The sequence below is a fragment of the Helianthus annuus genome, chromosome 16 (genome assembly GCF_002127325.2).
Source record: "Helianthus annuus cultivar XRQ/B chromosome 16, HanXRQr2.0-SUNRISE, whole genome shotgun sequence".
Taxonomy (NCBI): Eukaryota; Viridiplantae; Streptophyta; class Magnoliopsida; order Asterales; family Asteraceae; genus Helianthus; species Helianthus annuus.
Genome location: NC_035448.2, coordinates 135423829 through 135438937, shown reverse-complemented (window position 1 = coordinate 135438937; position 15109 = coordinate 135423829). Strand labels below are relative to the sequence as shown.

Genomic DNA, 15109 nt, shown 5'->3' with positions numbered 1-15109 from the left:
TCGATCAAGTGGGTTATGGTTGGGGTAGCGGTAGACAGCGATGGTTTGGGATGGGGTAGCCAGTGGGGTTGGGGTTAAATTTATAGTGGATGTTGACTGTTGGGTTGGTGTGACCGTTTGGCTTGGCCAAACGGTTACAATTTAAATTTTAAATTACCCCGCCCCGCTATGACATGGCCAACAAATCGAATAGGAGCCCGCCACATAGGATGGCTAGCCCGCCCCACGCCCGGCTTCAAACCCCCGTTCTTTGGGCCACGCTCCAACCCAAGCCCCATACCCCACAGTCTAAAGGGTTCTCTCATATGATCCTGAAAGTTACAGACTTACAGCAATTTATGCAATTACTAAAACTTCAAAATACTCTGTAAAATTTTAATGCCGCTACCCATGGCTTTATAGCCTAGTGGTATCTTGGGGGTGAGATAAGGCTTTGGGACCAATAGGTCCTGTGTTCGATTCCCACAAAAGGGGTTTTCCCATATTTATTCGGTTTCATCTTAAATTGGTGTATAGGCATTATGCCTAGTGGAGATAGATATGATCGGGTGGTTCCGCTCGTGACACGATGATACTCCAATGGTCCGTCAGTGATCCAAAAATTGCGGTTCAAAAAAAAATTAATGACGCTAAAAGATTAAAATTTCCCGCCCATAAAATTTTCTCGCCATCAGATTTCCCTCCCATACAAATGTTTGGAGTGTTCAAATTAGGTTTTTATGCCCCTAAATTTCACTCCCACCCTTTGCCACTTCCTAACCGTCGTTCCCGGGCGGCACTCCTCTACTCACGTTATCTGATGTGTTTAAGGGTATCAAGCAGCATATTGGAGTCATTGGGGACGAACCCCATCTCACTTATCTCACATCCTCTCTCTTTCTCTAAATCTCCCTTGGCATACACTCGTTACAACTTCGGAGTTTTGCATTATACTGGTCTCATCGGTCGTCGGTAAATTATTAATTTTATACTTTAAGATTCATATACTTATCATCTTTAAGCTTTTAATCTCAGGTTTACCTCTTTAAATGAGATCTGAACATAATAGTGCTCTAAAATTTGAAAAAAAGGTTTGGCTGGATTTTTTTGTCTTTTAATCGTGCAGTGGAAGGATCAACTAATCAAGAATGAGTTCTTTATTTCAATTTGTTCATCGTTTCAGGTGAGCACTCTTGGATTTTGTGCTAATCATCTTTTTCTTTTTTATGTAGACTTGTAGATTGTTACGAAAAGTTGTGGTTATTGTTTAGCCTTAGGTTATTTCACGTTTTTTAATTCAATTTTTCAAAAAAACAAAATGCTTATTCATTGTTTTCCCATTGTTACATATTCACTTTATGTGGGTTCAGGAAGTCTATGGACTCATGGTGATATGATGAATCAAAGTTTATGGTATTATTATTTTTTTGTTATCTTTACGGTTTATGTTATGATTTTACTTTATTCTTCGTGAATTAAATGTGTCTTTATGCTTAATGAGTTGTATCTTGCATGTGTTTTGATTGTTCCAGGCATGCTATAAGGTGTTTGATCAAATGCCTATAGCTTATTTTGACATTGTTTTGTTATATCAACTATGGTTCCTGCTTTGTTTTGTGTTACATCAATCAAATTAAAATAAAAGGAACAGTTCACATAATTTTCTTATAATTTGAATGTAACATGATATCTTAATAATTATTTGTAGTATTTCATTTCGTGTACAAGAACAAACAATAAGCATACGACCACACTTTCTTAATTTTTGTTCTGTAGTGGTTTGTCACCAGCATGGATTGCTTCTAGCTTTTGGGAGTGGAAAAGGAACTTGCTTTACATGCCCTTATCATGTGAGTTAACTTCTACTATCTGGGAATTGTGTTTTCTTGGTTAGTTGGCGAATCTTGAAAGTACAAGCATGTACGAGCTCAGTTTTTTGCAGGTCTTTTGTGACAGTTACTTATTATACGGCGGGTATCGTGTACCTTTCGCACATAAAGATCTTGCATCGGGTCTTAAGCTTGACTCTTATTTCACTACAATTGCATTATGGTTGTGCACTTTCTAACTGTTTCTTATTTTTGCGTGCCCTAGGATCAGTATTGTCTATGGATGGACACCAATATAGTACTTACATTGTGAGTATAATGTAGTGCAAACAACAGAAAGGCAATTGGGAACGTGGGTATATGGTAATCAAATATATGCAACTGTTTATTGACTTTATACAACATGATTTGGTTAACTGAGTGAGTTTTTGTAAATATTCATAAACTTTGTCTATTGCGTTAAATTATATATACTTGCAATCTAACTTTTGTATTTATTTGTTTTTAACTTTGGAATGAAGAATGGTATTTTGGAGAATCTCAAATCGAGAATTTAGTGGTAGATTTAATGTTGGGATTTATTAAAAAGATGTTTTGATGTTGTAAGCATTCGTTTGTGTTTCATTGAGACTTTTGTAATTCGATATACTTGAACGAGTTATTTAATACTAGTTAACTTTTGTCGTGAGCATGTCTATTTGTGTGTAATTGAAATTATATTGGGAAATATTACCGAAAATTCTGGAATTTTGCAAAAATATAAAAAAAATTATATTTTTTTCTTGTCTTATTTGTTGGTGCTATGGATACATGTTTTTTTTGGTGCTATATAGATTTGTTATTATTTGACACGTGCTAGTTTCTATATTGATTTTTTGGTGGTGTGTTTAAAGATTTCATGGTGCTGGGTGACCGGTGTTCACCATTGATTTTTTGGTGGTGTGTTTGGAGATTTAATGGTGGTGGGACTTGTGTTTCTGTCATTGATTTCTTGGTGGTGTATTTGGAGATTTAATGGTGCTGTTATTGCACAGCACCAACAAATCCCATTATTTGGTGGTATATTTATTGGTGCTCTATGGTACAACATAAAATAAAGTATAAAATACAATACCAAAAAAATTATTTTGTACTAGTGGACAAAGTAGCCACCTTGCACAAGAATTCATCGAATGGTATATGAATATCGTAACTTCCCTCGAAGCCTATAATACTTGCTCGTAACATATCAACAAATATACGCAATATAAGGCATGTTGTATCTCCATCCGGGCAATTAAGTCTATGCCCTTATCTTGTATGAGTAAACATAATTCTTGTCTTGTGTGCTTCTTCATGTGATATTCTTGACTTCATGTGTAAAGGGTGCTCAAACTCTATCGAAACACTTATTCAGTACTATAGAAACTTTATTTAAATTTATGTACGTGACCAAAACTTTGTTCTTTAACATCTTCGATCTGTGCTACACTTTATGTACGTGACCAAAACTTTGTTCTTTAACATCTTCGATCTGTGCTACACGAATTCTATCGAATGGGATTTGTAATGGCCACCGGTTATCACACTGGTTTTGATGTTGAAATGTATTACGGATACCAAATTAACGCAAGTTTAAAATTCAAATTTATTGTATAGTCAAAGTTGTTATTTACTTTCCGTAATCGTATCCTGTAATTTCTCCTTTCCATGTATCACCATCGCCAATATAAGGCATGTTGTATCTCCATTGTAAATATAGTTTTTCACAAAATAATTCAAGGTCTGATATGGTATCAGAGCTCTCAAAGCTCCTCTGAGCCACACGATCCTTCATCCTCTATCCTTTTTTTTTCTTTCTTTTCAACCCTACCATCAATGGCAACCTCTATTGTCATCCAACTCACTGCTGGTACACACTTCCCCATCAAACTCACCTCTACAAACTTTCCGAGTTGGCGAAAACAAGTTTTATCTACTCTCATTGGCCTTGACCTTGACAAATTCGTCCAAGGAAAGACTGAACCCCCGCCTAAAACCATCAACAATGACGTTACAAAACCGAATCCGGAGTATACGCTCTGGTTCCGCCATGACCAAATCATTATCAGCGCCATTCTTAGCAGTTTATCCGACACGATCCAGCCACTCGTCTCCTCTGCAGAGACCTCTCGACAAGCCTGGGATCAACTGAATGCAAGCTATGCAAGCGCCTCGAGATCTCGAGTTATCTCGTTGAAATCACGTCTCGCCAAAAATCCCAAAGGAAGCCGCACCATTACCAAGTACCTACACGAGATGAAAGCTATTGCGGATGAACTTGCTCTTGTTCAAAATCCGGTCCATGATGATGATCTGATTGTTCACATCATCAATCAACTTGGAGATGAATATTCACATGCCACAGCAGCCTTCAGGGTCAGCAACACATCCATCTCGTTTCATGAACTTTATGATAAGTTAGTGGACTTTGAAAGATCTCTCAAAGCAACCGAGCCATCTATCGCCATCGCAACGGTTAACAACACCCAAAGGCAGTTTAATCGCCCTCCTCCTCGCTATTCCTCCGAGAACCGCGTCAACAACCGAACCTACCATAATGGCCCGAAACCAAACAGGTACCAAGGTAATCCTTCCAACTATAACAACAATACTCGTGGTTCACGTGTTTCAACATTTTGTCAGTACTGCTCCATCCCGGGGCATGACACAAAAGAATGCAGGAAATTGAGTCGATTCCTTCGTGAGAATAACATCTCCATCATGCCCACACACGCCAATAACCCGGTTGTTAACACAACCGCGGCTAATCCCACAGGTGCTTTTCAACCATGGATGTTCGACACCGGTGCGTCTGACCATGCACATCCCCCGGTTCAATCACCACTACATACCCTTTCGGAGTACGGAGGACCCGATGAGATTGTGTTAGGAGACGGTAAAACTCTTCCTATATCTCATATTGGTCACACACACATTCCCACTTCCACTCGTTCCTTACATCTAAATAATGTTTTATATGTTCCTAATCTTCGCAATAAACTTATTTCAGTTGCAAAGTTGTGTAAAACTAACAATGTTTCTGTCGAATTTTTTCCGTATCATTTTTTGGTTAAGGATCTTCGCACGGGGGCGCATCTCATGCAGGGAATCAACGCCAATGATGTCTACTATGCTGCGGCCCATTCTCTACAATCCAACATGCAACTAAACTCCACATCAGTCACTTCTCTTCACTCTTGGCACCATAAGTTAGGACATCCGAATCTCAAAGTCTTCAAAGCTCTACTTCGGACTTTAGGACATGATTCTAATAAATTGTTGCAATTTCCCTTTCATTGTACTTCCTGTTCATTGAATAAAAGTCGAAAACAACCTTTTGGTTCAAACTCTTTTAGTGCAACTAAACCTTTGCAACTTGTCTACTCTGATGTATGGGGACCAGTTCAAAAATCAACCAACTTGTTACGCCCTAACACGTAATTAGCGAAAGTCGCAGCGGAAGTTCTTGTTACGCCCTAACACGTAATTAGCGAAAGTCGCAGCGGAAGTTCATGCCATAAAAATTCTTTCATTATAAACCTTACGTCTTACTTGAAAGTTCACTTTTAAAATAACTCTTTTATATCGAATACAACAAACTGACTCTATTATAGAATAATTCATAGCTTATGTACAACAAATTTACATCCTTAGACAACCCCGTACAATCCCTTAAGTGACTCGGTCTTCGATCTTTATTCCTTGATGATCCTCCGTGACCCGCACAACCTGCATTCACCACATACATTCAAAAACATTAGCACACAATGTATAAACAAGATCATTCGCATACACTTCACATCTCGTTCTTTATCAAACTTCAAGCATTTCATCTGCGTATCCATTTCCTGGCGAAGCTTCATAAATGTACCTGCATTACTTATCATTCTCAAGGTACACCATTAATAACGTTAATCCTCAATGTGTCTAAATCATACACATATATGTACTTACATACCCACATACATATACATCTACATACGTACATACACTCATACATACCCTTATACATACCTACATACACAACTACATACTTACATATCCTTCCTACAACTAGACATACGTACATACACTCATACATATCATTAAGCATAACTACATATCCTACTACATATGTACAGTTGGAGTTATAAACATACATACGTGTATGCCTACATACATGCTTACATAACTTCTACATACGTATACAAATACATACAAGCACACAATCTTGCTTATCTATATATGTACATACTTTAACGAACACGTACTAGATCACGCGTACCTCTTACATAATCATACATTATTAACGTGGGTCTTAGTCTTAGCTTTATAGCCCATAAACATCCAAGGAACCTTCAAAATCATGTTTGGAAAGTCCGCCGTAGTCCACGGATATCAAACCGAAGCCCACGGTACATAAATTAACTTAAATAACAAGATTTCAGCTTTTGGGACTTGGGAAGGCCGTCACCGACGCCCCTAGGGCCGTCGGCGACGGGCCTTGCATTTACCCGTAGCCCAAAAACCCGTAGACAGGTAATTAACCCGTCAGCACAAAAACTGATTTTCTAGAGCCCGTCGGCGACGCCCCCATGCCCGTCGGCTACGCCCTCTAGATTTTGCATTTTTCTGCAGCTCCGTTTCGTCGTCCGTATGCACTAAAACGCGCATAACTTTTGAACCGTTTACCCGTTTAACCTCCCGTTTCTTCCTACATGCTTGTAAATTCATATTCTATCATATGAACTTAAAATCCCATATCCGGATTAAGGAAATTCTTAACTTACACTATCGGCTTATTATTCACTTATGAATTATTCGACCCGTTATGGGTATTTATACATTAAAAGGTCTATAACATACAAAACCCTATACTTTACTTTCATAATAGACAAAGACATTACCCTAATCGAATAACTCACTTCCAAATGACTTTTAAGGTCGTTTACCCGAAATACCTATCAAGGGTATTTTAGTCAACTATGCTCTACCCTTAATAACAAAGGATTTCCTTACATAAGAAACCAATTCCACTACTTAGCTACAATTTCTTAGTCACACCTACCTTGCTCGGATCAAAACTAAGATCCGTTTAATACTTCATTGACATCATAAAATTCATTCCTATTTCACCTCAATTATCACATATAATTAAATTGCATATAACATTACATGAACAACTAAGAAGTGATTACGGAATCACTTACCTTATGCGTCCGTGCTCGTATCCGATTCCTCGCCTTTTCTTGACCCGTTATCCTTTCATGCTTGAGTCCGTCTTGACATGATTCCTATACTCTCTTTTCATCAAGATCACACTCCTATTAGCATATGCATTCGTACATGATAACAATCATATCAATCACATATTTCACACTTAACCTTCATTAATCATTTCTAACAAACATAACTCATATAATCATATCCGTATACGTTTAAACTCATGTAACTCATCATGTCATTACATTTAACACGGATTGCTATAACATGTACCATACGACTTCCCATCAACCTACATTTACGACAACGAGTCAAATCATGTTTCTTATACTTAGTTGACTTTCAAGAGTCAACTATTAACCATACTTAACTATCGACTTATCATTATATACCCGTAACATCATAATCGACTATACGGACGACACTATATATATCTTATCATACGCTTGGTATGTGTACCACCTTTTAAGCATAGCGTACAACTAATTCATACATAAATCTTCTAAACTCATACGTAACCCATCAAATCCTACTACTAATCATCATATATCATTCCAAATGAACATTAAACATAACATCATCATATTTCTCCTAATTCATCTAACAATATTTCATCACACCCACATAATATATCAATTTTTCAACAAGACTTTAACATAGGTGGGGATTCTAGTCATCATCTTCACCCTAACTAACGGGTTTCTCCTCTAATCATCAAATTAACACAAACCATACTTTAGCTTTCAAAAACATTACTTTTACATTCCTTATAGTTCATTATGGTGTCTAGTAATCACATACGCCATTATCATAAAGAAGTTACATCGACTTAACAAGTATTCATGTAAAAACCATAACTAAACTCACTTAGGCATTTCATCGAACACATTGCGTGCGTACCATCTACAAGGCATAGTGTACAAGCATCCAAAGCACGATTTGCTAATTCATCCTATATATGTCATCATTACTCAATCTAATTCTTACAATTCCTTTAATCAATATCAATTTATCTAGCATTCGGATACTACAAACTGAATTACTTGCCAAATTACATATATTCATCACTCCTATAATCTTCATATTCATAACACAAACTTCACATAGTGGGTTTTCACTACATTCTTTCATGCAACCTAAAATCACACATGATTCTTGTCCTAGGAAGCATTTCTAACTCAGATTTCCCACAATAGATACAAGAAATCGAATTTGGGTTTAAACCCTTATTCTAGAATTCATCTTTTCAAAAATTAAACTTACCACTTCACCATGTATGCATAGATAATCGATAATCTTGAGACATGCAACTGATTTAGACTTGAATTTCTTGATTAATTGAGTAGATTAGCATGAACAAGGGTTTTCACACTTGTTTCTTCTGTTCGTTCGCTCCCAGGTACGCACACAGGAGTGTGTTTGTGGGTTTACCACTATGAAACCCTAATTATTAAAATCTTACACATTAACCCCCTTCTAAATTGATAAGTATTTAATTTAAGCATTAATTCAAATTTTTAACTTATTTCTTATCATAACCCATTAACTAGGTTACTTTTTGTTCATTTTCATTTATTTTAATTGATAACCGTTTTTTGGGGCGTTACAAGTCTACCCCCCTTAAAGGAGGTTTCGTCCCCAAAACCTTTCTCATTCCAACTAGACCACTTCTACTCTTACCTTTTCATCTATTCATTCACGATGCTTAATACAATATCGACGCATTCAGGATCTTAGCACAAGTTTTTTTTTTATTCATGCATAAACGTATTTGTACGCATTGTCCCTCGATCTTAAATCAAATAAATTTCTTTCATAATCACCTATAAGTCAGAATCTGATCCAGGGCTCTTATTAGTGTCGTTTTCAGTTTATAACGCCAGTTTCTAGCATACATCATCACTAGCGATTCGTTCATTGGAATTTATTCCAATGTATACTATTGGTGGTACTAATTTATTTCAGTACCACCAGTTCACATAGAAACATCATTCAATATGTAACTTTCTATTTAGCATCCACAAGTTAAACCATTTACTAACCTTGCTAATTTGGCACCGACCAACGTGTAACAACCCGAGTTGACTCGCTCCTTCACGAATCCGTATCTTAACAGGGTTGATCTTTTCCATCTGGTATCATGAGCTTTCATTCATGAGCATTCTTTTACCGTCCTCGGTAGATTCATTGCATCATGATTTCTGCCAATCTCATTATAAAATTAGGGGTTTACACACTTCATTCGATTTTATTTAAACATGATGTTTATCACATGACCTCGTTTATACTTCAATACTTTATCAATTCCTTCTTAAGACATTAGTGTGTTAGTCCTATTCATAACAGGTCAATACATGGCCATTTCTTAATATATCATTCTTGTTATTTATATATATATACGTATCGAGGTACATGTTTTAAATCCGTCCCACGGATTTAAATGTAACATCCATACCCTTCATTCCTTCTATGTTTGAATCCATCTAACGGCTTCAAACATATCTTTCGTACCTTTTCTTCCTTACATGTGTTTTAACAAAAACTTAAAGTTTTACCTGCCTTCAGCAACAAGATTTTAAAGTTAGTCATCTCAGTTGTCGAATCATAATCACATCATTTTAATTCCATCCACATATGAGCTTTCTTCTTTCTTACACATTCGACTACCCAAGTAATTGGGTTCGGCGTAAACACTCTCAAAGAGAGTTAAGCATACACATTCGACTACCCAAATAATTGGGTTTGGCATAAACACTCTCAACGAGAGTTAAGCATACACATTCCACTACCCAAATGATTGGGTTTGGCATAAACACTCTCAACGAGAGTTAAGCATACACATTCCACTACCCAAATAATTGGGTTTGGCATAAACACTCTCAACGAGAGTTAAGCATACACATTCCACTACCCAAATAATTGGGTTTGGCATAAACACTCTCAACGAGAGTTAAGCATACACATTCCACTACCCAAATAATTGGGTTTGTCGCTTTTAACATAACTTCTTCTTTCATTCCGTATAACGGATTAAGCTTCTAGCATTCATTAGAGCATTCAAAATCACTCGTTCAAAACAGATGGTAGCTTATTCTTATTTGACTTGTTCGCTAGAACCGGTCGACTCGCATAACTTTTCATAACCTTCGTTAGCATAACCAAATCCGCAATGGTTTGCTATTTCGCATTCGCTACAACATAGCGCCCACCTGCTACCCAGTTCTACCGGACATACCTGCAATAATTGCCACGGTCTCACGAACGTCATATGCTTCTTGCGTACTGGCCAGGTGCGCAATTCACACACTATTTTCGTGCCTTCATGTAATCATCGCCTTATGCCCGAGAAATGGGTCTCAGTTTCGTGCATATTTCTAAAACTCCCCCAAGACCACATCATTGTCTTTCGTTTAATAATTACTCTCCCAAGAGACCCTTTCCCTTTCTTTCGACATCAGTACTCATGCATATTAGTAGTGTGTACCTGGGGTTAATTTGCCTATTTGCACCTTTGCCCGCCTTAGCGTTCATCCTATTTTGCATTCACGGATCATCCTCTCCCAATTCTTAAGCTTACCTTGCACATAACATACTATTAGTTCCCTTCAAATACATAACCTAACACATACTTACATTTGCTTTTGCCTTTAGGCCTCGATCGAGTCTTGGATTGTACGGGTTCTTGGTCACGAGAGCACACCGGTTTGAGTTCAAGCATTTGCCTCCTTTTACTTGAATTCAAACTGGTAAGAATGAAAGGTAAGTAATTAAAAGTTCGAATCCGTAAGTGAAGACGGATTGAACAAGTGAGAATAAAAAGTAAGTACCAAACGCAAATAAGTTATACGGGTCAAATGGCGATCGCCATTTGAACCCGGTATTTAATGTTCGGCTTGTCAAGTTTATTACTTATAGGTGAGCATAATGTATGGGCATGCATTGTCACAGTTTGGAAAACATTAACCATCGCAAAGTATAAATAACGAGTCAAGGATTTTGACCCGCGCCAGGTACGTATAAAAAGATTATATTTTTAATAAGAGCTTAGGGCTCGACTAGAGAATGATGTGTCAGAATAGGATAACTGATACCCATATGTAAGAATGTATTTACAATTAGACTTCCGAAAAGTCAAACGAAATAAATGAAGTCCTTGCAATTATGCAAGTATAAGATACGAACGTGTACCTCGATGCAACCACAATAGGTAAGGGGGCGTTAGTCTGATCGTGAAAGGTCAAACTGTGAAAGTTGACGAAATAACCAATAAAATGAAAGGATAGTATGTAAGAAATGGAATGTAAGAAATGTTTTAGCATGTACGTAAGAAAATTGTGAAAGAGCCAATAGGCGAACAAATACCATGTAGGGTGCAATTATGAAAAGTTATGTGCTAACAATTTATTCATAGATAAATATAATGGAATTCTTCGTGAGATGATAGTAATGAAGCTAGTGGAAGGATGCTCACGAGTGGGAGCATATTTTATGAATGAATGAGACCAATTCTGGTACGGGAGGTACATATAAAGAAGCGGATCAATCCGGCACACGGATAACTGACTTATGCATTGAAGGCGAGGTTAGTAAAATGTTTAATTCTTGATTAATGATTAAGAATCTATAGATTTAATTGTAAGTATGAACAAAATGAATGGTAGAATAATTATGGTATGGTATACAAAGATCGACCTGTAATGGTCAGCGTGAGAAGGTATGAATGTCGTTAAGAGGGAGGTCTAAAGGCCTTAAATGAAAGTTTGAGCTGAATTGGTTAAACGCTCGTATGGTGCTCATACACAACATACCTAGTTGTATCATAAGTAGTTTACGCAAGGAGCTAATAATAAAGTGTGCAAAGGATTAAATTTGAGGCTAAAATCAAACTGTAATTAGTTCAAGCGACGGTAGTAACCGTAGAATGATGCTTTATACTCATATTAAGTATGAAAAAGTAATTAGGAAGTGGGTAGCTTTGTATTAGTACCACTAAGTCATGAAATGTTTATAGTATACGTAAGATGTTATGCTCAGCCCTCCTATGAACAAGAAAGTAATTAGAAGAACGTTATTAATGGGATAATAGGGTTTGCTCATGATTACAATAATGAATCATATCGTGCATGATTCGTGTGCAGAATGAAATAAATCGATTTATTTATATTAGTAAATGTATGAATACGTTATGCTTATTTAGAAAGATAGAAACAAGTCGTAAGCATAAGCTTGTACGACTAATAGTATACATTCTGAATAAACTTCAATGAACGAACTGCCAGTGATGATGTGTGCTAGGAACTAGCATTATAAAGTGAAAACGACACTAATAAGAGCTCTGGATCAGATTCTGACTTATATGTGATTATGAAAGTAATTTACTTGATTTAAGAACGGAGGGACAATGCGTACAAATACGTTTATGCAAGAATGAAACTCTGGCCAAGATCCCGAATGCATCTATGTTGTATTAAGAGTCGTGAATGAATAGATAAAAAGTAAGAGTAGAAGTGGTCTAGTTGGAATGAGAAAGGTTTCGGGGACGAAACCTCCTTTAAGGGGGGTAGACTTGTAACACCCCAAAAATGACCGTTAGACATAAAGCTAAATTTATTAAAGGTTTAACCATGTAAATGTAAATGTATCAAATACTAGTAGGATAATGAGAAAAGCCTAAACTAAACTCTCTTTCAAAGTGGAGGGTTTAATGTGTAAGTAGAGAATTAAAGGGTTTTTATAATAAACAAAAATGGAAAAAAATGAGAAAACACCCATTTTTGGGTACTGGGGATCGATCAAAGCAGGGAACCAAGGGTGAAACCCTTGTTCACCAAATTCAACCAAATTGGGTAGAAAATTAGAAGATAATCAACTGCATGAACTCGAATCTACACCTATCTAAGCTCGATTTTGAAAAGGTAAGTTCAATTTCTTGAAATCATGACTTGTAGGAAGTGGGTTATGACCCCAATCTCGAATTGATACAAGTAATTGTGTAGATTGGAGTTAGGTCTTTGCTATAGAATAGGAATCATGTGTATTCATGCGTGAATTCGATCATTTGAAAAGCTAATTGCATAACCCATTTGATATGAATTATTAGAGGTGTAGAATGATGGAAAAATTAGTAGTAATCATGTGTAAATTTGATATACGATGATGTAGTAGTACTTGAATCTTAAACAAAAATTATGTAGGACAAGAGAATATTATGAACTTGATTGTTGTTGATAAATATTGAAATGAACTAGTAGGAATTATGCTTTGAAAGCTTGTACTTAATGTCCCACAAATGCGAAACCCGCCAAGTGTTTGATGAAATGTTTGAAAGAATAAATATGTGTAATTTGCGAGATAATGGAATGAAATATTGGGATACTAAATAAAAGAATGAATGTGTTGTTATAGGCGTAAAGGAAGAAGGACCCAAAACTAGGAAATCGGAAGGTTCACAAGATCGAGGTACGTTAGTGTACACTTATGTTTTTTTTATGTTGTCATATGTATAATAATCTCTAATGTATTAAATTGTTATGTTGGAACCGTGAGCGTTGAGATATCCGATTTGTTGAAAGTAAAGTTAGATCCGTCATAAGCGGATGTTGAGAAATGATTATGATACGAAAGTTAATGCATCATACCCGGTACTTTTAGTCGAACCGGGTATGGAAAACTGTGTATGTTCGTTACATACAAATAAACCTTACTTAGAATTTTGTTATAACATCTTAATTAACTATTGTCAAAATGCTATGGTGATTAGTAAATAACTAGCAAATCCCTTGCGGATTCGGTTGATATGGATGTAATGATAAGCTATGCAAGTCGACAAGTTCTAGTTGAACAAGTCGAGTAAGAATAAGCTACTACCCGTTTTGAACGGGTGGTCATGAATGCTATGACAAATGCTTAAAGTTTAATCCGTTATGCGGATGGAAAGGAAAGATTTATGTTGAAAGCAATAAACCCAATTAAACGGGTCGAATGTGTATGCTTAACTCTCAATGAGAGTGTTTATGCCAAACCCACTTAAACGGGTCGAATGTGTATGCTTAACTCTCTATGAGAGTGTTTATGCCAAACCCAATTATTTGGGTAGTCGTATGCGTAAAAGAATGAAAGTTCTTGTATGTATGAAGTTAAAACGAAAGAATTATGATTTAACTAGTGTGATAACTAACCTTTTAAAATTTGGTTGTTAATGTAGGTAAAACTCCACTTTAGGCGAATTGGAGATATGGAGCGAGCACGTGTCCATGCTTTATTATACCAAGCGCTTCCGCTAGATATATGCACACTTTTTGGGTCCATGTCTTGTTAATTTGTTTAATCTTGTTAGAAGTCATACACTTAAAAACTTGTTGTCTTCGTTTTGGGAAGTTTAAAGTTAAATGGGTCGTAGATTGTCGTTAGTTTAATAACTTAAAAACAGGGGGCATGCTCGTTTTACGAACGGGTCATGCCCAATTTTTGTAAGGATTTCGTTATGTATTAAGTTTTTGGTATGTTGATGTCTTTAAATTATTTTTATAAGTAGTTTATTTTATTACGGAAAAGCGGACCTTACAAGTTGGTATCAGAGCCTAGGTTTGAGGGATTCGAGCTTTTGACACGATGCTTGAACTCAAACCGACGGCTCATTCGAAGGTGTGCTCGCTCCAAGATCGCCAACGAGGTAACAATTTAAGTTCTTGATGAATGCAAGTATATGTAATGTGCTTGAGAAATAAAGTTAAGTTAAGTTAAGTATGTGAAGGAATAATTATAGAGGGCGAAACGATGAATTCCAGGGGCTGTAGGGCTGGAACAGACCCGAAAAATGATTAAAAAGGCCTAAATCAAGTCTGCAGCGAATTCAGCAAATGGGAGGCCGTCGCCGACGGGCTTCTGGCCGTCGCCGACGCCCCCTATTTTGAGCCGACGCCTTATTCGACTGCTTACGGGAAGTGTGGCCGACGCCACTTTACAGGGCCCGTCGCCGACGGGGTCCTTGGGCGTCGCCGACGGGTTGTGTAAAGGCAATCTGCTGAAAAATTTTGTTTTTCACATTTAGAGTTACCGGGTTATCCGAAAGCCTATTT

The 15109-nt window shown here is 36.9% G+C and overlaps 2 long non-coding RNA genes across 2 annotated transcripts; both read left to right on the top strand.

The window, feature by feature from the left end:
• The first annotated feature begins 727 nt into the window (after positions 1 to 727).
• Positions 728 to 2526, top strand: LOC110916387. Its single transcript, XR_002579703.2, has 3 exons — positions 728 to 951; positions 1106 to 1162; positions 1756 to 2526. It is a non-coding gene; the product is annotated as an uncharacterized LOC110916387 (long non-coding RNA).
• Positions 2527 to 12807: 10281 nt separating this feature from the next.
• LOC110917024 lies at positions 12808 to 14549 on the top strand. The gene is made up of 3 exons (XR_002580245.2): positions 12808 to 12946; positions 13437 to 13490; positions 14236 to 14549. It is a non-coding gene; the product is annotated as an uncharacterized LOC110917024 (long non-coding RNA).
• The last annotated feature ends 560 nt before the right edge of the window (positions 14550 to 15109 follow it).